This window comes from Herpailurus yagouaroundi, unplaced genomic scaffold, assembly GCF_014898765.1.
Source record: "Herpailurus yagouaroundi ecotype Mexico unplaced genomic scaffold, PumYag 221, whole genome shotgun sequence".
In the NCBI taxonomy this organism is placed as follows: domain Eukaryota; kingdom Metazoa; phylum Chordata; class Mammalia; order Carnivora; family Felidae; genus Herpailurus; species Herpailurus yagouaroundi.
The window spans coordinates 1,866,383-1,890,225 of NW_024412452.1; the positions used below are offsets into that span (position 1 = coordinate 1,866,383).

Consider the following 23,843-nt stretch of genomic DNA (forward strand, 5'->3'; position numbering starts at 1 on the left):
GTTAGTAAGAAGTGAAAAAGAAAAAAAGCATAGAAAGAAAAAAAAATCTCAAACTATCCCAACTCCAGAAATAAGAAATTTTCAAATTAAGAAATAACCTTTGTTGCTTAGAAAATAAGTACTTTTTATCTCAAACTCACTCTAACTGCTTGTATAATTCAATACCTAAGAAGACTCTAGAGAAATTATTTTATAATATTTATAGGATGATACTTCTTTGGGTAGGCATATTTTACACAATAGCTTCCAATTAATGTGGGAAAAAATCACTTGATAATTTTAATCATAATTAATGATTGATTAATGGATTAACAATTTTCTCAGTAATTTAGATGGCATAGATCCAACAAAGGGAACAAGAATTGCTCAATGTGAAATTCTGTCCATTCCTAACACTAAGCCGAAAGTTTGCAGATACTCCACTCAGATTACATGTTTTCATGTACGTAATTTGATCAACAAAAAAATAGGTACAAAATGTCGAGCTTTCTCCTTTTCTTTCTTTTTCGTTCGCTTTTTTTTTTTTTAAGAGCAGCTCAATAATTTTATGGGTTGGTTAGTACAATACAGAGAACACAGGGGAAAGCACAAAATGGCACTTAACACCACTGCCAGTACTCATCTCATTATGGTTGTAACTAAGGATAGTATTACCTTTTGTGTTATTTGCTTTTCTTTGGAACATAAATCAAAGCCATAAACTTGAACTTGAGGTATATACACATTAGATATACAACCTTATGTAAAATACTTTTCTTAAGTAACCTTACATTTTAAAATATTGGAAACTGAATATCTGTGCTGATTTGTAGTCTGACTTAATGGAACAAGAAGAGAACAACATTCAACTAGGGAGGCTTATAGTGACAATAAAGCTCTTAAAGTTAAAAATGAATGTCTCCTTCTCCCTTTTTACTTACCAGAGGCTACACAATGTCCTGAGAGGATTCATTATGAGAAAAATGGCAATCACAGCTTTAAAGACCTTGCTTTGGAAGGGACTAATGAGAAAGCAGATTGGAAAGTGAGACTTCATCTTTGTTCTCAAATAAGTGGTCTTAATTTTTCTTCTTATAGAAAAAGCTTAAGTCAGTTTATTATAAATATATCTAAACCATTAATTTTTGCAGCTTTCAGATAAAGTCCAGCACTTCGTTTATACAAAGTCTATGAGAAGAGGTCAGTAGAGATCATCTAATCTTAAATCGTGACATCATCCATTCAAGTCCTTGGCATAATCCCTCTCTAGTAAGAGCATAGAATGCTTGGATATGCCACTGGTGATCTTTAATAGAGTTAATTTCAAAAACTGGGAGCTTTCTGCTACAGTCATGCATTCTTTAATATCTTTATATCTTTAATATCTTTAATATCTTGCAAAAATCAGCAATCCAGCTTTCCTTAGGTCCTCGTGGGCTAACATTTTATAGAGTTCTTCTCTAGTTACAGAAATTCTTTGTACTGTCCACAACAACAATTACAAACTCTGTGTTAGTATAGTATGTGTTCCAGGAAGAACGAAGAGATTCTTGTCCACCAATATCCCACATTAAGAAACACGTATGATTAATCACTATTTCCTCTACACTACTTCCAATTGTAGGTGATGCATGTACAACTTCATTCATAGAAAATTGGTAAAGGACGGTAGTTTTCCCTGCATTATCCAGCCCAAGAATGATAACTTTGTGCCCCTGGTGATCGAACAGTCTCCATTTCTTGGTGAAGAGAATTCCAATTCTTGGGCAACGGAACCGCCTCCAGCCACCCGGGCGCCTGCCCTCCCCTGGCTCAGGCTGAAGAGGAGGAGAGAGAGAGGCACCGGTGCCTCCGCCTCTGCTGCTGCGGCTTCTGCGCTGGCCGCCAGCTCAAAATGGCACTTAACACCACTGCCAGTACTCATCTCATTATGGTTATAACTAAGGATAGTATTATCCTTCCTGGGAACTGGAGGGAGGCCGAAGCCTGGGAACTGGAGGGAGGCCGAAGCCCAAGCCGCCCTGCTGCCCTGCCCAGCCCTGTGCGTGTGCGAGAACCCCGTAGCTGCCGCCGCGGCACTCGCCTGGCTCGCGGACATCGCCGCCGCATTGTCTCAGTACACTTTTATTGTTAAAGCCAGTATTTTACAGAGATTGTTTTATTGAAAACAATTGCAAATAAGATGAATTTCTGAATTATTTTCAAAGAACTGCTCTCTAAGGGAAATAATCAATTTTTAGATTTAAAAATAAACAATGTACTCTACATATTCTGATCAAATATTGGAAAGGGTCAGTAAATACTATAAGTAATTCAACTTCGTCATACAAATAATGGTCACTTATATCGCAGTTTCACTATCCTTAAAGTAATGATATAGCTCTATTCAACGTTACAAAGAGTATTAGGCTCCATGGATGTTATCCCCACACATGCATATTTGCAAATCTAGGACTGATATGACTCTTTAATGCTACAAAATGTTCCTCGTATGTGCAACTGCTGTAAATACTGAATTAAATTAGGAGTACTTCCAGGACCACAAATTGAAACATAAAAAGGCTAATTTGTCTTTGCTCTTTCCAAAGAACTTCACCACTCAAATCTTCCTTGTAGTTGGAAGGAGTATCATCCCAGACATACTGGCACCAGTCACACCCTAATGCCATCAGGCCATGGTTGCCATAGGACACACAGCTCCAGTGGAGAAGCATTCTCTGGAGCCTGAGGATGTTGCTCATGAACGTGGGCACTGAAAGACACAAAGCGTACCCTCCCAATACTGAGGGCCAGATTCCAAGGTATAGGCTCCATGTGTCTTTTAAACAACTTGACGTCTTTTTTTTGTTTGCGATATACAGACCCTTCTAAATAAAATACAGGATCCATCTTACCTAAGCCTATGTGGCACTGCATTTGATTATTCTTTATTTTTTCCCATTTTATGGCCCTTGAAGACAGAGCAGGGATACAGAACTTCAGTTAACTAGGCTGTGAGGAAATGATTGAGCTACATTTTCCTATAATACTACAACATAATATTCAAAGTATTAAATACTAAAAATCAAATTTAATAGGAAAAAAACACATAAGTTGCTAGAGAAGTTATCTCAACCAATTTATTCATGCTCTTTAAGTTTAACCTTTCATTTTAACTTACTGCTACCTGTAAATTTACCCCAAATGGTAAAGTGCTCATTTGTGCTACTCAGAAAATACTCTCCAGCTCCTAGCAGGAGCAAAGGGCTAAGTGTCCATTCTGTGGCTAATATGTTCTGCATGGAAGTAATTTAACTACACACTTGAGATCCTACAGGTCTTTATCCCCAGCACAGCAGATGGCAGTGACCCAAGTAATGTATGTTTCATCAGCAAAGGTACATTATTGACTGACAATAAGAACACCTTCACTGATTCACAGTGGAGGTGTAGAGCCAACAAGAAATAAACTCTTCATCCCAGTCTCTCTCTCACACCCCTCTTTCTCATCACTACCGTATGGTGATTTCATTGTGTATAATTAATACTAGTTTTCTATATCAGGATATCATTTAATCGATTTTTTCTTGATATAAAATAAATGTTAATCAGCAAGGAGGAGTTGATGTATATACAACAGAATTTAACATTTTTTTTTTAATTTTTTTTTCAACGTTTATTTATTTTTGGGACAGAGAGAGACAGAGCATGAATGGGGGAGGGGCAGAGAGAGAGGGAGACACAGAATCGGAAACAGGCTCCAGGCTCTGAGCCATCAGCCCAGAGCCCGACGCGGGGCTCGAACTCACGGACCGCGAGATCGTGACCTGGCTGAAGTCGGACGCTTAACCGACTGCGCCACCCAGGCGCCCCTAAGAATTTAACATTTTTTAACACTGTTCAAAGGAATGGTTCCTCAAAAAAAAAAAGTACAACACAGTGGTACATGGATTAACAGAATCATAGGAAAATAACAAAAGCAGGGCCTTTGTTGGTAATAGAGTATACAATAAATATTTTTGATATTTTCTGTAAAGATATATTTCATATTTTATCACATCAAATCCTCTACTCCCTTTCTTAAGAAAATTTGTGAAAAGAAAAAGAAATCAACAAAATTTATAGCTGAAAAAATAAAGATCTCTAAGTGAAACAAAAAATATTTTAGCTAATGTCTGATTTTCTTGCTTTAAAGAAACTGAAAAACATATACAATGGGATTTTACCAATGTCTAAATTTATATATTAATCAGAAGTATGCATTAAATATATTAATTTAGTTGGTTGTAAGCCATTACTAGGAAAGAAATATAGTTAAGAGAAATTTGTTTAAACATACTGAGGCCACAGTAGTCCTATTAAAAAATATGGTCACTTAAAAAATAATAAAAGTTGGTATTCTGTTTAAGAATTGAGTTGAGGGGCGCGCCTGGGTGATTCAGTCGATTAAGCGTCCAACTCCGGCTCAGGTCATGAACTCATGGTTTATGAGTTTGAGCCCCGCATCGGGCTCTGTGCTGACAGCTTACAGCCTGGAGCCTGCTTCGGATTCGGTGTCTCCCTCTCTCTCTCTCTTTCTGCTCCTCCCCGGCTCACGCTCTGTCTCTCTCTCTCTCTCAAAAATAAACATTAATAAAAAAATTTTTTTTAATTGAGTTGAAAAAAATCTATCTCCTTTCTATATGGATGAAAAACATAAATTCAAGAGAATCTAATTTCCTCTTATTAGTAAATTGGTATAAAAAGAAAGTCAACATAATATTTCATGAAATGGTGTTACTGGTTTCAGGAGTAGAGTTTAGTGATTCATCACCTACATATAACACCTAGTGCTCACCCCAATAAGTGCCCTCCTTAATGCCCATGCCCCCATCTATCTCCCCCTCTAGCAATCCTCAGCTTATGTTTCCTTCCCTTCCCCTATGTTCATCTGTTTTCTTAAATTCCACGTATGAGTGAAAATATATGATATTTTTCTTTCTCTGACTTATTTTTCTTAGCATAATTACATTCTAGGTCTATCCAGGTTGTTGCAAATGGCAAGATTTCATTCTTTTGATGGCTGAGTAGTATTCATTGTATATATATACCGCATCTTTATCCATTCATCAGGTGGTTGGCATTTGTGCTCTTTCCATAACTTGGCTATCATTGATAGTTATCTTACTACTCTCTTTCTATGTAGCGATCGTGCACAAAATAGTGCTAACTGGATTCCCGGTAAATCTGTGGTGAATTCTAACAGATTCTTACCATAGCCATATGAAAGGCTCAAATTGTAGTTGAAGAAACAATTATGAATTTTATTTTTTAAGGCTCCAGAATTCCTCAACAAAATTATTTGCAAGAGAAGCTAATCTTTACTGAGTGTTAAACCTCACCGGTCATTTGTGTTCAGTGTATCCTAAAGTCATGACTTTATTCATCCACATACTTTCTTTACAGAGCAGAAGACACTAAAAAAAAAGATAAATCATTATATTTCTGTAGGAAGAAACTGATATGAAACAAGCTGCATTATTTATTACCTAGTCATGGTAACTGCCCCAAAACCCAGCAAAACTATCTTGCAAGGAGAAACATGGTTCACAGAAAAAAATGAAAAATGTCTGCATTCAGGCTTCATTTTTTTATGAGGTTCAAACATTTTTATGCGGACTTAGTTTATTGTTTTATGATTTTCTCACCACTTTTATTTCTAAGCTCCATGCACATTTAATTTGGATCTTGTGTTCCCCAGATAGCTATAGAACTCCTGGGTCCAGGCCATCCCAGCATCAAGTTGCAGTCAGCAAGAAAAATCTACTTTATCCAACCAAACAGCTGAGCTATAGTATATTTTGAATAAGGTGATATAAAGAATTCTGTTGATATATAAAAACTGAATGTCTCTATGTGATTCTATGAAAACACATGACAAATTTTCTTTTAATTTGATGAACTCCAAAAATATTTGCCAATAGATGACCTTACATTATATGCTCATGAGGTAAAAGATGTGTGTATTTATGCACATGATGCAAGGTGTGAATATTTGTCCAGATTTGAAATCCCTTACTCTTTAGCAATTTCCCATTTGCTACACTCTCCATTTCAGAGAATTATAATGATATGAATTAACATGGAAGTTGCTCTTGGAGTCTTGAGGGATATAACAGGGAATTAAGAAGGTACTTGGGATATCAGAGTGTGGAATTAGACACAAAAATGCAAAGTAGTACTTAAATTTAAAAAGTGCCCACTTTTCTGTTTATCCATGAAACTGACTTTTGCAGATGATCGCTTCTTTTCATAATGCCTGGGGCTGCTCAAAAGCTAGGAGGATTTTGCCCTGACATCTGTTCCTTATAGAAAATAAAATTAGCCTACTGATTTTACACTGTACAATTACACCATTTTAATATATTGAGAAAAGAGAATTTTAACCAATTAAATTATAGCAAATTGCAAATAACTATATCACTTTATTCTGAATCCCAGTAAAGCAATTGTATCAAAAGGGAGAATGCTCACAATTAATACACCAGATTGACTGCTACTCTCAAATACCAGCATAAAGACAGTTTTATCATAGTATCATCATAAAAAATAAAAATATAAACAATGTCCATTTTTCCTGTTTGTCTTTAAAGTCAATACGCACTTAATATTTCAAGGAGTAAACATCAGTAGACAAAAGTTTTCATTATAAAACTTACAAGATGCCAAGACATTTCCAAGAGGGGAATAACCTACTAAAAATGTCTATTTTTCTTTAAATAATTTAAATTCATGTACTAGAAATGCACTGTCCAAAATGAAAGTCACTGGCCACATGTGACTAATGAACACCTGAAATGTGGCTAGTGTGACCTTAGAACTGAATTTTTTATTTTACTATTTTAAAATTGAATATAAACATATAAATTGAAATTTTAAATTGTTAATTCAATTACTGGAAAATGTTTAAGTAAATTTGGAACAACAAGCATGTAAATCTACTTTTTAAACTCAGTTTTATTAAATCTAAATACAGATCATGTAATCTTGATGAAAATTTAGTATAAAACTTGAAATATGTAAAAATTTCAAATATTTAGTAAAAAAAGGTTTTGTACTAAGAAAATAATATAAAAATCTCTCAAGTAAGTTTTACATTGATTACATGTTAACATAATCTTTTAGATATATTGGAATTAAAACTCATTATTAAAATAGGTATCTACTTTATATTTAATATTAAATAATAACATGTAAGATATGTTATATCTAAAAATTAGTTTCTTTTTTTTTTACTGTTGCAATGTAAGTACAAGAAAAGTTAAAGTTGCATGTATTTTGCTTTACATTTTCTTCAGAGAACATTATGAAAATGATACCTATCTTGGACATGCAACTACTTTTCTGTGTTCCTCCTTTTCTCTCTCCCTTCTTTCCTTCATTTTTTATTTCTTTACAAAAAAAGACACGGCCACTTTTTTTCTAAATGTTATTTTAGTTTGGATATGTTAATATAGATACCTGTTGATTTATTCAGATAATTGTTACTGTTTTCAAGATATTTATTAGATTTTAGATTTTGAGCATTGATTTGTTATGTAAATAGCATAGAAAGTAATTCCCATAGCATTATAAGCATTATAAACTTTGATGAACTTAATTATTTTCTTGTTAAAATATAAGGTACTTAAAAGAGTGATCCAGGGGCGCCTGGGTGGCTCAGTCGGTTGAGCGTCCGACTTCAGCTCAGGTCACGATCTCGCGGTCCGTGAGTTCGAGCCCCGCGTCGGGCTCTGGGCTGATGGCTCAGAGCCTGGAGCCTGTTTCTGATTCTGTGTCTCCCTCTCTCTCTGTCCCTCCCCCGTTCATGCTCTGTCTCTCTCTGTCTCAAAAATAAATAAAAACGTTAAAAAAAATTTTTTTTAAAAAAAGAGTGATCCATATTTTAAAATATGGAGTGATCCATATTTTATTTTTTCTTACATTGTCTTGTTGCTCCTCAATATCCTACTCCACACCTACTTCCTCCAAAGACTGTATGTGGCATAATGATAGGAATCTTATATTTACTGACTACTTTTTTAGGATATAGTAGGAAATGGTAAAATCAAATCATATACTAACTTTTTTTGCTTAAAACTTTTCACCGAAGCAAACAAAAACATGTTTTGAGTGAAATGAATTTTGAAAACCAATTATGAAACTGGTATTTTAAATGTACTTGTTAATCTTAGGTCCAATATTCCAATATTACTAGAAGTCATACAAAAATCTCTATCTAGTCAGAGAGAGAGAAAGCACACACAGAGGAGGGGCAGAGAGAGAGAGAGAGAGAGAGAGAATGAATCTGAAGCAGGCTCCATGCTCAACAACCATGGGATAATGACCTGAGCTGAAATCAAGAGTTGGACACCCAACTGACAGAGCCACCCAGGCACTCCTCTTTCTTTGATTCGTAATTCAGCAATATTTTCTTCTATATTTTCATTTTTAATTTCTTTTTATTTTTAAACTAAATACCTATTTTTTGATGTGGAGCTCTAGAATTTTAATACATTTTGAGAATCTGTAAATGCCATGACAACCAATATTCAGAACAATAACACCACCACCAAAATCCTTGATGTTGTCTCTTTATACTCACATCCTAACCCAACCCATAATACATGGAAAACTGATCTATTCTCTATCACTATCATTTTGTCTCTTTCAAAATGACATTGAAAGGGAATAATATAATATGCAATATTTTGATTTGGGCTATTTTCATTCAGGATAATGTCTCTGAAGTTCATCTCAGTTGTTTCATGTGTCAATGATTTTTTGATTTTAATTCTTGAGTAGTTTTATATTGGATGGATATACAACTTTTGTTTCTCTGTTCATCCATAGGATATTTGGATATCCAGTTTTATGAACAAGTTTTATGAACAAGCAATCTTTAGAAAGTCATACAAATACTTACTATATGACCCAGGAATTCTAATCTGGCATATTTATACTAGAGAAATAAAACTTAACGTTCATGCAAAAAATGTTCACACAGGCGTTCAGAGATAAATTATGATCAGGATTCTAGAGCTCTTTATATATTCTAAATGCAAGTCCTTTATTGGGTATGTGATTTGCAAATACTTTCCCTAGTTTGTATTTTCATCCTCTTAATAAGGTATTTCACACATCTTTTTAAAAATGAGATCCAATTTGCCATTATTTTTTTGTTTTATGGATTTTATTCTGATGTTCTGTCTAAAATTCCCTTGCCTAACTCAGTTCCCAAAGGTTTCATCTGTGTTTTCTTCTAAAAGTTTTATAGATTTATGCTTTACATGTATGTCTATCATTCAGTTGGAGTGAGTTAGTATAAATCAATGTTTACTTCTTTCAATATGGATGTCTAATTAATTGTTCTAGCATCAAATGCTAAAAATAACATTCGTTAGCCATTGAATTGCTTTCACAAATTTGTAAAACTTCAGTTGCCCACTTTCGTAGAATTCTAATATTCCATTCTGTGTCAATGACTTAATGTATTTACCCTTTGGCCTAACATACTTATTGAATATAATTGTTTTATAGCAGGTCTTGAAATTACTTAAAGTGTTCCCCCCAACTTTATTCTTCTTTCTAAAAATTGTTTCAGTTATTCTAGGTACTTTTAATTTACACATTAATTTTATCATCAGATTATATATACTGACCAAAAATCCTGTTGTGGCTTTAACTGGCATTACATTAAATATATATACATCAATTTGATGATATTAAAATATTTACTACATGGAGCCTTCCAATTCACAAATGTAGCATATACCTCCATTTATTTTGGTCTCCTTTTACTTTTTTCGTCAGCATTTTTTAGATTTCAGGAAACATTATGTTCATGGTTTGCTAGTTTTGTACCTAAGTATTTCAATTTTTTGGCGCTTTTTGCAAAATTTTAGAGAGAGACAGAGAGAACACAAGTGGAGGAGGGGCAGAGGACGAGAGAGAGAGACTCCCAAACAGGCTCCATGCTGTCAGTAAGTACATAGGTCTGACATGGGGCTCTCGATCCCATGACCTGGGATCATGACCTGAGCTGCAATCAAGAGTCAGACACTCAATCAACTGAGCCACCCAGGGACCCCATTTTGGAATGACTTTAAATGGTATTTCTTAAATCTAAATTTCCAATTGTATGTTGTTACTGTATAGAAATACAATTATTTTTTGTTTGTTGATCTTGTATGCTACGAATTTGCTAAACTAGTTATGTGCATATTTTCTACAGAGTACTTGGAAAGTCTACATAGGCAATAATATTATTTGAAAATGGAGAATCTTTTAGGGCACCTGTGTGTCTCAATGGGTTAAGTGGCCACCTTTTGTTCAATCATGATCTCATGGTTTGTGGGTTCAAGCTCCATATTGGGCTTCAGATCTTCTGCCCCCCTCTCTCTCTGCACCTACCCCACTCACTCCTTCTCCCTCTCTCTCAAAATAAATAGGCATTAAAAATTTTTAAAATAAATGTTAAAAAAATGGAGAATTTTGTATGTCTTTTCCCCCCCATCTATGTGATTTTTATTTCTTTTGCCTGCCTTATGGCAATGGTAGGATATCCCAGTATAATGTTGAACAGGAATGATCACAGTTAATTTTTTTGCCTTTTTCCCATTCATGAAAGAGAACATTGACTTTTTTATTATTATTGAGAATGGTGTTATATATACAGGTGTTTTTTTTTGTTTGATTTGTAGATGGCTCTTTTCTATTCCTGATTTGCTGAGAGTCTTTACCATGAATTAATGTGAAATTTTTCTGAAATTTCATGAAATTAATACTATGATTTTTTTCTTTAGACTATTAACATAGCAGATTACATGGACTGACTTTTCAATAATGAGTCAATCTTGCATTTTAGGAATTAACTCTACTTGGTCATTATCTACTAGTATTTTGCCTCCCTCTTTTACCTATTCATTTGGATGAATTTTGATAATTTGTGTTCTTTAAAGAACTGGTCCATCCTCAAGTGTAGAATTTATGTTTGGAGAGAGAGTTTTGCGTTTCCCTTAGTATCTTTTTGATGTTTATAGGGTCTATTGGGATACAGCCTTTCTGTATTCTTTTAATAACTTTTTATGACTAAAATGTAATAATACAAACTTGAAAGTTTAAAACAACTGAGATTTATTTCACAGTTTCTTTAGATCAAAAGTCCAGGCATGAGTGAACTGTGTTCTCTGACCAGGATCTCAAAAGAATGATCTCAAGATGTTAGCCTAGCTGTATTCCTTTCTCAATTCTTTCAAGCTCAGGCAATTGTTGGCAGCATTCACTTCTTTATCATTATAGTAGGGAAGCCTCTATTCTCTTGCAAGCTGTCAGCCTGGGAACTTTTCCAGTGGTCCACACTTCCTCATCCTGGAGCTTCCCCCACAGCCATGTGATCTCTCACACAACTTCTGACTTCTTTCTCACTGACCTTTCGTCCCAGGTTTAGCCAGTTCACTGATTAACTCAGACCATCTGGATAAGCTCTTTTTCAATTAATTCAAAGACATTTGTCCAGAACTTTTATTTATACGTAAAAAATCATTTCTGCTATACAACACAATATGATCAGAGGAGTGAAAGCCCATCATATTCACAGGCTATGCCTAAAATCAAAGAGAGGAAATATACAATGTGTTTACACCGGGGAGAAAAAAATGGAAGTCATCTTAAACTTCTTCCTACCACAATTTCTTTTTTTTTTTTTTTTTTTTTTTACGTTCTGTTTACTTTTGAGAGAGAGTGAGAGGGACAGAAGAAAGGGGAACAGAAGATCTGACTTGGGCTCTGCGCTGACAGCCGCAAGCCCAATGCAGGACTCAAACTCACAAACCTTGAGATCATGACTTGAGCCAAAGCCAGATGCTCAACCAACTGAAGCACCCAGGTGCCCTGCTACCACAATTTCCGATACTATTTTTGTCTCCTCTCAGTTTTCCTTATTAGTCCTAGTAGAGGCATATCATTTTCATTTATCTTTCCAAAGAACTAGATTTTGATGTCATTGATTTTTCTGTTTTTAATTTTCAATTTCATTGATTTCTTCATTCTTTATCTTCACTGCTTATATTCTTCTGATACCATAGGTTTATTTTCTCTTTTTTTTCTAGTTTCTTAAATTGGAAGCTTAAATTATGGTAGGAAATCTTCCTGTGTTCTAATGTAAATGTTTAATGGTATAAATTCCCCTCTAATCATTGCTTTATCTGTATCTCACAAATTTATTTTTATGGGATTTTATTTTTGTCTACATTTTCATTAAGTTCAAAATGTTTTCTAATATCATTTGAGGCTTTCTTTTTGACTGATAGGTTGTAACGAAGTATAGTTTTTTTTAGTTTTTTTTCTTTCCAAATGTCTACTGATGTTTCCACTGTCATTCAGTTATTCATTTCTAATTTAATTTCAATATGAACTGAGGACTTTGCCTCATGGTGTTATTTTGTACTTCTATATTCTTGATTGGTTTCTGTCTACTACTTTTATTACTGAGAAAGGAGTGTTAAAATCTTGATTTGTAATTGTGGATTTGCCTATATCTCATTTCAGTTCTGTCAGTTTTTGTCTTGTATAGTTTTAAGTTTTGTTGTTCAGGGCATGCACATTTAGAATTGTTATGTCTTTTTAGTAAATTAAAACTTTTATCATTATATAGTGTTCCTCTTTATCCTAGGTAATTTCTTCTGTTCAACTTTCTTTCTGATGTCATTTCTGTCTGAAGATTTTTCTTTAGCAATTATTTTGGAACAGATCTGCTGAAAACGGATTCTCTTAGTTTTTCTGTATTTGAGAATGTCTGTATTTTATCTTCATTTGTGATAGATGTTTTTTCCTGGATGTAGAATTAAAGCTACCAACTCTTTTAACACTTTAATATTGTTGTGCTACTTCTCTTTGTCCTCTGTAGTTTCGAAGTGAAATCCACAGCCATTCAAATTGTCCTTCCTTATAGGTAACATGTCATTTTTTTCTGGGGGCTTTCAATACATTTTCTTTGGCTTTAATTTACAACAATTTGTTTATGATGTGTGTTAGTGTGGAAATATATGGGCTTAACCTGTTTGGGGTTTGGGGGGCATTTTTATTGAACTTACAGCTTTATATGTTCTGATAAACTTTTGAAGTTTTCAACTGTTCAACTTTTACATCACCAGTCTCTCAGACTCTGAGGACACAAATGTTAGAACTTTTGTGTTTCTCTTGTACATCCCTGAGGCTGTTTATTTTTTAAATTCTTTGTATTGTTCAGATGGAATAATTCCTGTCGACATACCCTCAAGTTCACTCTACCTTCTGTCATCTTTATTTTATCACAAAGCCCAATCAGTACAGCTTTCATATCTATTATTACATTCTTAGTTCAAAAATTTCCATTTTGTTCTTTTTTTAATGTTTATTTATTTTTTTGAAAGAGAAAGATAGAGACAGAGTGTGAGCAGGGAAGGAGCAGAGAGAGAGGGAGCCACAGAATCCGAAGCAGGCTCCAGGATGTCAATACAGAGAAAGCCTGATGTAGGGCTTAAACCCACAAACCGTGAAATCATGACCTGAGCCAAAGTTGAATGCTTAACTGACTGAGCCACCCAGGTGCCCCATTTTGCTCTTTTTTTTACATTCTCTATTTCTTTGTTGATACTCTGAATTTGTCCATTTTTTAAAGTGTTCATGACTGCTTCTTGGATCACTGTGTAATAAATACTTTGCTAGAAAATCACATCTGTGTAATTTTGTTGATGTTAGCTGATTGTTTCTATTTTAGTTGAAACTTCCTTGGTTATTCCTTTGGGGAATAATTTTGGATCATGTCTTGGACACTTTCCTTATTATGTTATGGGACTCTGAGTTTTATCTAAATTCTAAGGAGGATTTTTAATTTTTTTTTAAATAGGCAATCAACCCATTTTCTTTCAAGTCACAAGGTCCAATCATCCTTCTGTGGGTTGTTGTATCAATGTTAGTTCATTTTTCAAATCCTTTGCATTGCTTTTCAGACCTTTCCTTGGTGTGCACCAGTCATTGCTCAATCTGAGTCCTCGCTGGTGGTCAGCTATCAAAGTGTTTGTTATGATGATTAAGATTATACCCATGCATGCAAAAGTTGGGACGAGCCCAGTATTTCATTCTTTATGAATTTTCTTCCTGGGCTTCTTCCTCTGTATGATCTCCTGGGTACATTGTGGCTCCCTGGATCTCCCTTTTCCAATGACAAGAGGACAGAGACAACAAAATAAAGCAATAGCAATAGGTTGGAGTGAGATTGTTGATTGTAGAGAAAGCTTCCTGTTCTCAGAGTTTTGTTTTTTGTGGGCTCTCATTATTGCTTCTTCCACCACTACCTGACAGTTACTTGAAATTTGGAGTGTGAGCAAACAGATAATAATAAAAGGTGGGAGTAAGGCTCCTGAATTTCTGTACCTTGGTGTTTACTTCCAGGTTACAGATTGCATTCTGATCAAGGCATACTGAAGAAAAAAAAGTGCTAAAGTAATTGCCACCTCCAAGGTACTTCTGGTGTTCTTGTATAATCCTCTGCTACTACTTACATTTCAGAGGCCTAAAATGCTTCTTGATGTACTGGATGTATTCACATGGATAGAAATGATAGAGGTTGCTTAGTCCATCTCATCCAGAACTGGACTTCCATAACCATTTCTGATGATACATATTCTGTGAGTCTTTGGCCTGAGTTTGTATCTTGCGTCTACTCTAAAAATTCTAAAATCTTTCTGTTTCCCCCTACCTAATTTCAGATGCCTTATTTAAATATCATCTTTGCTGCTTTAAGCATGCATCTACCAAAGCTTTCTTTGCTGAAAATGACTTTTAGATGACACTTGGTCATGGAAATCTAAACTTCTTTTTTTCTTAAGTTTATTTATTTATTTGAGACAGAGACAGTGTGAGTAGGGGAGGGGCAGAGAGAGAGGGAAAGAGAGAATCCCAAGTAAGCTCTGCACTGGCAGTGCAGAGCCCGACACAGGACTCCAACTCACAACACCATGAGATCATGACCTGAGCTGAAGCCAACAGTGAGATGCTTAACTGACTGAGCCACCCAGAAGCCTCTGGAAAGTCTAAAATTCTTAAATATTCTTCTTCATCACATATTATTCTTCAAGTCACTGAAGGAAACAGATGATAATAATGGCCAGCAAAGGGACGATTATTAATAGATGAGGCTTGAATGCAACACCCAATCTGAAAACTTAAACCTGGGGAGCTGACTTTGATGTTGTAGGCTTAGAAAGGCAAGGTTTACTGCTATTTTTCCCAGACACCAGTCTGATTTTCTTGATTTTTCTATAAATGTGCTTGATTTTCTACCAATGTGAGGGAAGGGTAGAATAATCCTTTCCTTGAGGAGTATAGATTTTCTGGTTTTAAAAAGGGGAAGAGATGCTTTTACAATGGACACTGTTAAACCCGGAATTGTTGCTACACAGATAATGAAAGCTTTAAGAAGAATTTTTCTTTCTGTTTTTGCTTCCCAATTAGATTATTCAGCACCTTTCACATTTTGAAACTCAATTAATGAAGAACTGAGTGATTCTCCATCTGCATGGAAATAATCTGAAATGCTTGCCTTGCTGAAAAGATGTATTAAAGTGGATCTTCAAACAGAATTTTGGAGAAAGTAAATTATGTTTGAAGAAAGTTTTTCATATTTCACTTTTACTGATGTACATTTGTCTAAACTATAAGAATACTACTTTTCATTCAAGGTTAAAATATATTGCAATATATTTTCTCTTATAACCATGGAAGTTTTGGGATCCAAATGTCACAGAGCAAAGTCAACTTGATTACTTTTCTGCTTACGTGTTATGTAATTAAAGCTGTTGCACTCTGCCATGAGGAGAGTGAAGATTCTATGCTATCAGAACGGGGAGTGCTTTGGAGAATTTAGAGTCAGAAACAACAGAATTTGGGTTCCAGAAGTGTAAAGTTTGGGTTGAATTTTGATTAAAAAAAAGAAATTCAGTGAAGTTGAAAATCTATTTTCTGTCAAATTTGAATGCAATTATGATATTTAAATCACTCTCTTATTAGAAAAAATATGCAAATAAATATCACTACCCTAAATTTTTTTAAATTTGCTTTTAGTTTATTTAGTATTCTTGAGAGATAGAAACAGAGCATGAGCAGGGGAGGGGCAGAGAGAGGAGGAGACACAGAATCTGAAGCAAGCTCCAGGTTCTGAGCTGTCAGCACAGAGCTGGACACGGGGCTTGAACTCACGAACCGGGAGATCATGACCTGAGCCGAAGCCGTACGCTTAACCAACTGAGCCACCCAGGCACCCCTACCCTGAATTTTTTTTAAACAAATCTCTTTATCATCCCCATTTGCCTATCTTCCACAATTAAAGGCAGCAGCTGAATTAGACAGGTGTCCCCTCATGCAAGATATTCTTTCAGTCATGAATCAAAATATTGATGGCCCTAGTGACTCTCCCCAGGATTTTTAAAGTGCTGACTTTAGAGGAGGAGTTACTTTCCTACTCAGCAACTGGATAGTTTTTAATGAATAACTTATACAGCATTCTCCACGTTTCAATTACATTTGGAGTAGCTGATGCATAAACTCATTATTGACTCAGGATCTTGAGTTTTAAAGCAGTTTGCAAGGTATTTTTAAATAATGTTTAAATTGTACCTCTTTGATGTCACTACAATTATTTTCAAAGTGCCCATATTTTACCTGCATTTCTGCTCTAATTTCTCTCCTTGCATTTCCAAACAGCTATTCCTTCCTTTTTTCAATTGCTCTTGTTTTATAAGCACCACTAATGAGCCAGTGAGAAGTCTACTGAATCCCCCCAAGCTGTAATAAATGTGAAGACAGAATTTTAAAACTAACTTTTATTTGTACACCATTTAAATTCTAAATCCAAAGTTACACACACACACACACACACACACACACACACACACACACACAAACATTACTGAAGCTAATTTTCCTTTTTTCTTATTCATGAAAAACAAGCTTTGGCTTCTCTGAATGCATACAAACATATAAAGTACTATTTTGCAAATAATAATGCATACACAGAGTTTGCATAAAACAAAGCCAAAACATTTTGTTCATGTGTACATAGTGAAAAAAGTGGGCAGTTGACTATATAGAATGATTTAAAAGGTTATATTCTTTGTACAGATCCACATCTATACCACACAAGAAAATAGTATCTCTTAACATCTTGAAGTTCCATGGTCAAGTTCTGCTCACCTGAATTTTCAAGTCTTCTTAATCTTTAAAGTGTCTTATATGTCTACATACTGTCCAGTATCTGCCATTCCTAATTGGTCTGTGAAATCAATTCTAGCATTTCATAGGTAATATCTTTAGGATCACCTTCATTCCAAGATCTTCAAATCTTCGCACAAATTACTCTGTTCTGATTTCTAGCTACTCATGACATGTTTAGATTTAATTACCTGAGTTTGAACACTGTGTTTTGATTCACATCAGCAATTTTGGGGGAATTTTTACATTTGCCACTCTCAGGTGTACACATGATGGCTTAAAGGCAAGAGTAAACAATTCAGATAGGCATAACCATGGTAATGTTATCTTCCTTGGCCACTGAGGATGACATATTGACTACTTGCAACGTTTAAGTGGTTACTAAGTAAGTGGCAAACTGTATTATAAATGCAGAAATATATGACAATGAGAGATGAAAACACAATGGAATCAGGGCACAAGAAAAAATGCAAGATTAGTGAACAATGATGAAGAGACAGTGTCAAAATGTCAATAGCTTAGAAATCTACACTCCTGTTTTAAAAAAAAAAGTGGCCAGATGAACTGACTCATTGAGTGTCCTGTCCTTGAATCCATTAGAAACTGAGGTTTCATGGTTATCTGCCACCCCAGAACCTGGAGACACATGTACATCTGGAGAGTCACAACTAATAGGATCAGCAACTGCTGGAGCCATACTCTGTTGGGGACACTTAGATGGTAATTTCGATGAACTGTTGGAGGCTGAGTATAGATGTGCATGTGAGTAGATCCCAGTCTGAGAGGGATCCCAACACCTTAGCAGAATTTAGCTCCAGGAGAATGCACTAATAATTCCGGCAGGGAGAAGGGAAGAGTAATCACTGCCAAATATACTCAGTCTTCTCTACAACACACGCCTCTGCTTTGGGGAAAATACTCCGGGACCTATATCTCAGCTGAGGGAAGGACATTTATTCTCTCTAGTGTGTTCAAAACTCTTCTTCTGGTCAGAAAGATTTTCAGCAGAGTCGTAAGACAAGGAAGAATCTAATGGAAAATGCAGATGCCTGGAGGCAACTCAGGGATTTAGCCCTGACCCTTGATTACAGTAGCCCTCCTGGCCATCACCCATATGATATAAACTATAGATAACAACAACTATATTCACTGTGAGGAGTTACTTTTTTTGTTTGTTTGTTTAATACGAGGTGACTTAAAAAATTATTTTTTAATGTTTATTTATTTTTGAGGGAGAGAGAGAGAGACAGAGCACAAGCAGGGGAGGGGCAAAGAGAGGGAGGCACAGAAACTGAAGCAGGCTCCAGGCTCTGAGCTGTCAGTATTGAGCCCAACACAGGACTCAAACCCACAAACTGTGACATCATGACCTGAGCTCAAGTCAGATGCTTACCTGACTGAGCTACCCAGGCGCCCCCAAGAGATGACTTTTTTTTTTTGAGAGAGAGTGTGTGAGCAGGAGAGAGGGGCAGAGGTAGAAAGAGAGAGAGAGAGAGAGAGAGATTGAGAATCCCAAGCCGGTTCCATGGTCAGTGCTGAGCCTGACACAGGGCTCAATCCTACAACCTTGGGACCATGACCTAAGCTGAAATCAAGAGTCAGATGCTCAGCCAAGTGAGCCACCCAAGTGGCCCAGAGGATTCACTTTTAAAGAATAAGTGTGGTGGCCCAAGTGAAATTTCATTGAACAATAAAAATTGATCCTCAAACTTTATATAGGACTTGCATTTTTAGGACATTAAAATCATAAAATTCCCTTAGTTGGCTTTGTAGAGATTATAATATGTCTTAAAATTCAGTATCCCTTGGACACTGGAGCATCTATTCTATAATCTTACGTATGTTAATTTAATCAAACCTGTGGGCTTTTAAAAAATGTTTGCATAAACAATTTAATAACACTACTGGTACTACACATGAATAGGAAACAATGCCTTTTGTACTCTAATCAGGGATATCACACCTATTTTCACACTTTGTCTTTAGTTATAAACTATTAGAAAGCATAAAAATCTGGTGAACAAGTTACATAGGCCTGTTGTGTTTTCTGGTATTGACACTAACATAGTTCACTATTTTATTATTTACCATAAGCATATTTTACAAAGCCCTCCCTTGGAAAATCCTTTTATTTACTTTAGTAATTATTTCTCATTAGTCCAGATTATTCACATTTTCACAGCTCTTATAAATGGGGTCTCATGTAATGACATGAGCCATCATACCTGAAAATTAGTAATGTCATAAAGTATGTTCTGTTACTGGAGAAGTTCAAATATACAGTGAAGAAAGACATTAGGTTCTATTTGCCAGGCTGAAAAGAGTTTGACAACTCTGTAATGCTGCTTTGGAGCAGACATCTTCAACCATACTGAGGGAAGGATTAAAATCCAGTCCTTACAACTTGCTATTGTATTTTGAAAATAATAGAGACTTGGCTAGGAATCTCCATAATCATTGCTGGATTAAGCAAAACACAACACACACATACACACACACACACACACACACACACACACAAACACCTGCTAAATCTGTTTAATCTAGCATCAGATAATACAAATGAAAGGCAATTCTTTAGCCTTTTTTATTGTACACACATATGACAGAGAACATTGGAAGACACTAATCTACTGCTTTCAGATTTCTGTCTTCCGGAAATGGAAAGTACTAATCCAGCAAGGATCCTACTTCCTGATGGTTGTTGTAGCATAATTTGGTGGCACTATTGGTTGTAAGAGATAATGGAACATCTCCAAAACCAAGAATCTCTCACAATCTTCCCACAGAGCTATTATTAAGGCTTCTTGGGATCAGCTCTCCCTGAGAACAGTTCAGCATTAGCATAGGTGAATACATATCTTAGCGTTCAAGCCCTGACTCAGAAGCAGTAGTTGCTAAAGTGCCCACGCTTATTTCTGTATGTATGTTTATTACACAAGTATTCACCGAGAGAAGGACATATAATCACCAAAACAAACACAGTGTGGGAGCATGTGAGGCACCATTTCTGGCAGTGGATACTGTCTGTTATTCCAACCCTTCCAGATCTCCTCGTGACACCCATAAAAGTTCTCTTGAAGGTGAGGGCAGCTTTTGGACTGTCTAATATAGATCAGGCTAGATGACTTTATCTGACTTTAAGTAAGTATATCATGAGATGGGATACTGACCTGATTATTTTGAGTTCATAATTATTATGATGGGCAGGATATTTGGAAATATACATAGATTATCTTGGAAAAAAAGAAGAAAAGCTGCTAGACACCTTTAAAATCTCTTATCGTTTACCACAGCATCATGAGATAGACATTACCTGATTTACCATCAGGCAAATAAGGCTGGAAAGTAATTTTCAAATTGCCCCAAGTCAAACAGATAGTAGTCAGTAGTGAAATTGTGGTTTGAACTCTTAGTGTTACACAAAAACACAAATATACATTTGGGCTCCACAAAATCATTTGCCTTTCCTACCCTGCTTATGGAAATATGAATTTCATGAGAGACACTAGTGAGTACATTCAGCTATGCTCCTAAGAAACATCCATTATGGAGATGGGAATTTGATTAAGCAGGGAAAACTTTGAACTATCTGAAGAGTGAGAAATAAAATAAATACATTAATTATTTAATTAAGGTCAGTGAGACAAAAGAACTTCAATAAGAAAAATAAGAATTATCAGAAAGCGGGGCACCTGGGTGGCGCAGTCGGTTAAGCGTCCGACTTCAGCCAGGTCACGATCTCGCGGTCCGTGAGTTCGAGCCCCGCGTCAGGCTCTGCGCTGGTGGCTCAGAGCCTGGAGCCTGCTTCCGATTCTGTGTCTCCCTCTCTCTCTGCCCCTCCCCCGTTCATGCTCTGTCTCTCTCTGTCTTAAAAATAAATAAACGTTGAAAAAAAAATAAAAAAAAAAGAATTATCAGAAAGCAACTACAGCCTAAATAAGAAAGTGGGACTGTGAATGGGGATGAGGATAATAGATAAAAAAAAGGTAAACTCTGTTAGTTAATTTTGCTGGGTTGAAGGATATAGTTGTAGCTAAGAACTGTTACTTTTCCAATGCCTCTAATTTTCTCTTCTCAATATTCAGCCACGTACAGAACACTTTTAGAAATGAAATATTTGGGTGATAAAGTACAATCTCAGTAAGTAAGATAAAGGCATGGTAGTTTGAAGGAAAATGTTTACCATGGGGCTATATCTAACTTATACTTTTGTAATTTTAGCAGGTCACCTTTTGACAATCCTTCTTTCTTCTCATTTATCTTATTAGAGAAGCAGAAAAAAATCAAATGGTTTCTAGAAAGAGTAGAAACCACATATTGAAGAACTGTAATGCTATATATGAACACAAAAACTATTAGTGTGCTTCAATTCCTCAAACACTCATATGTGTGTGTGTGTGTGTGTGTGTGTGTATACACATATATGTATATGTTATATATATATATAACTCAGTACAAAGTCCTCAAACTCTCTCTCTCTCTATATATATATATACATATATATATATATATATATATATATAAAATTCAGTACAAAGTCACCAAATTACTATGACACCTACCAATTCTGATTCTTTAAACCATAATTATTTCATGCGTCTTCTTTTTTTGAGAACAGTTGACAGTGTTATATTAGTTTTAGGTGTACAACATAGTTATTTGACCAGTTTATATATTATGCTATGCTCACCACAAGTGTAGCTACCATCTCTTACCACACAATGTTATTTCAATATCATTGACTATCTTCCTTATACTGTGCCTTTTGTTCCCATGACTTATTCTTTCCTTAACTAGAAGCCTGCACCTCCCAATCTCCTGCACCCATTTGGACCCTCATCACTCTCTTCTGGCAGACAACAGTTTGATCTCTTTACTTAAAGGTCTGATTCTGCTTTTTGTTTATTTATTAATTTTTTTAAATTCCACTATGAGCAAAATCATATGGCATTTGTCTTTCTCAGTCTAACTTATTTCACGTGCCTTAATACCCATACTACCCAAAGCAACCTACAGATTCAATGCAAAGCCTATCAAAATACCAATAGCATCTGCCACAAAAGTATAACAAATAATACTAAAATTTGCATGGAAACACAAAAACCCTGAATAGGTAAAGGAATCTTGAGGAAGAGGAACAGAGCTGGAGGTATCACGATTCCAGATTTTAAGGTAGACTACAAAACTACAGTAATCAAAACATTATGGTACTGGCACAAAAATAGACACAAATCAATGGCACATAAGAGAGCCCAGAAATCAACCCACACTTAGATGGTCCATTGATCTATGACAAAAGAGGCAAGAATATACAATGGGGAAAAGACAGTCTTTTCAGTAAATGGTGTTGGGAAAACTGGACAGCTAAAAGTAAAAGAATGAAACTGAACCACTTTCTAACACCACACACAAAAATGCCCATGTATCTTAACATCAAAACATTTCCCCCTGATTTTTTCCCTTCACTTTTGGTGTCTCTGCTTTTCCAGTAGGCAAGGCATACCTTAGGGTGCAAATTATTATAATTTGTTACAAGTCTGAAATTATTATAATTGAACTGATGTACTTACAAGGTCGGGTGGTCATATTGTTGGAAGCTGCTGGCCTCCTTTTACAGAGAATTTATTTTGTATATTTCATCAAATTCATGATGCCAAAAATTGTAAGAATGTTTTCAATCTTCTGAGTCACTAAAAAATAATAATAACTTCATGTTAAACCATGATCCAATGCTGTTTAAAAATCTCTCATTTCTTTTATATGTAGTGAATGAATATTTGTATAGTTATTTAGACCTAAGTGTAATCATATACCAATCTTGTGAATGCATAAAAACAAATTTTCAGTAAAATAGTTTATTTAGATATTCTAAAACCTCCTCACATTCAAAATCCAAATCTTCTGACATGGAATATTTATTGTTCTTATCCTGCTGATGACATCATCCTCTGTTCCATGAGTACCATTAGTGATGCAGCCTTTGTTAATGCTATTTCCTTTGAGATATTATTCTCTTCTATAAGATAGGTTCATTTATGCTTATACAGTGCTTTGAGCAATCCCCTCTACCATATATTAGGTCTTAAGGAAAGATTTCACTTGCAAGCCAAAGTCACCTAGAGTAAACAATCGCAACTCTTACTTGTCCTACTGTCTTACAGACAGGAGTGCCAGAAACATGTTGCTTTGCTAGACATACAGTGAGGGAATGCGATCGAATGGAAGGAACCTATTCCATCCCGTTACTCCCACTTCTTCCTTCTAGAACACTAATGAAAAATAACTACTACTGGGAACATGAACAGGCTGCTTCAGGACTTAGGCAGTCTGGATTCAGGCATCAGCTCAAATTTTGTCTGGGAATGCCAGCTGCCCCAAATCTGGGGATTTTAGATTCCTTGGGATGTTCAACTCTGGGAGCAGGAAGACACCAAAACCACAGAAAGCTTACTATGGATGGAGCTCATTCTACTGGGATACCAGGGAGCCCTGAATTCCAGGTAACTCATTATCCAAATCACTAGAGTGAGCCAATCTTTCAGAGGAAGTTTTGTACATCCTGCTCCTTGTGTCCTATTGCACCAAGATGCTAACATCTCTGTGAGTTTTGATGT

The 23,843-nt window shown here is 35.5% G+C and overlaps 1 pseudogene; it reads right to left on the reverse strand.

Annotated features, from left to right (window-relative positions):
- Positions 1-921: 921 nt before the first annotated feature.
- Positions 922-1,733, reverse strand: LOC121019141 (ADP-ribosylation factor-like protein 5A; annotated as a pseudogene).
- Positions 1,734-23,843: the final 22,110 nt, after the last annotated feature.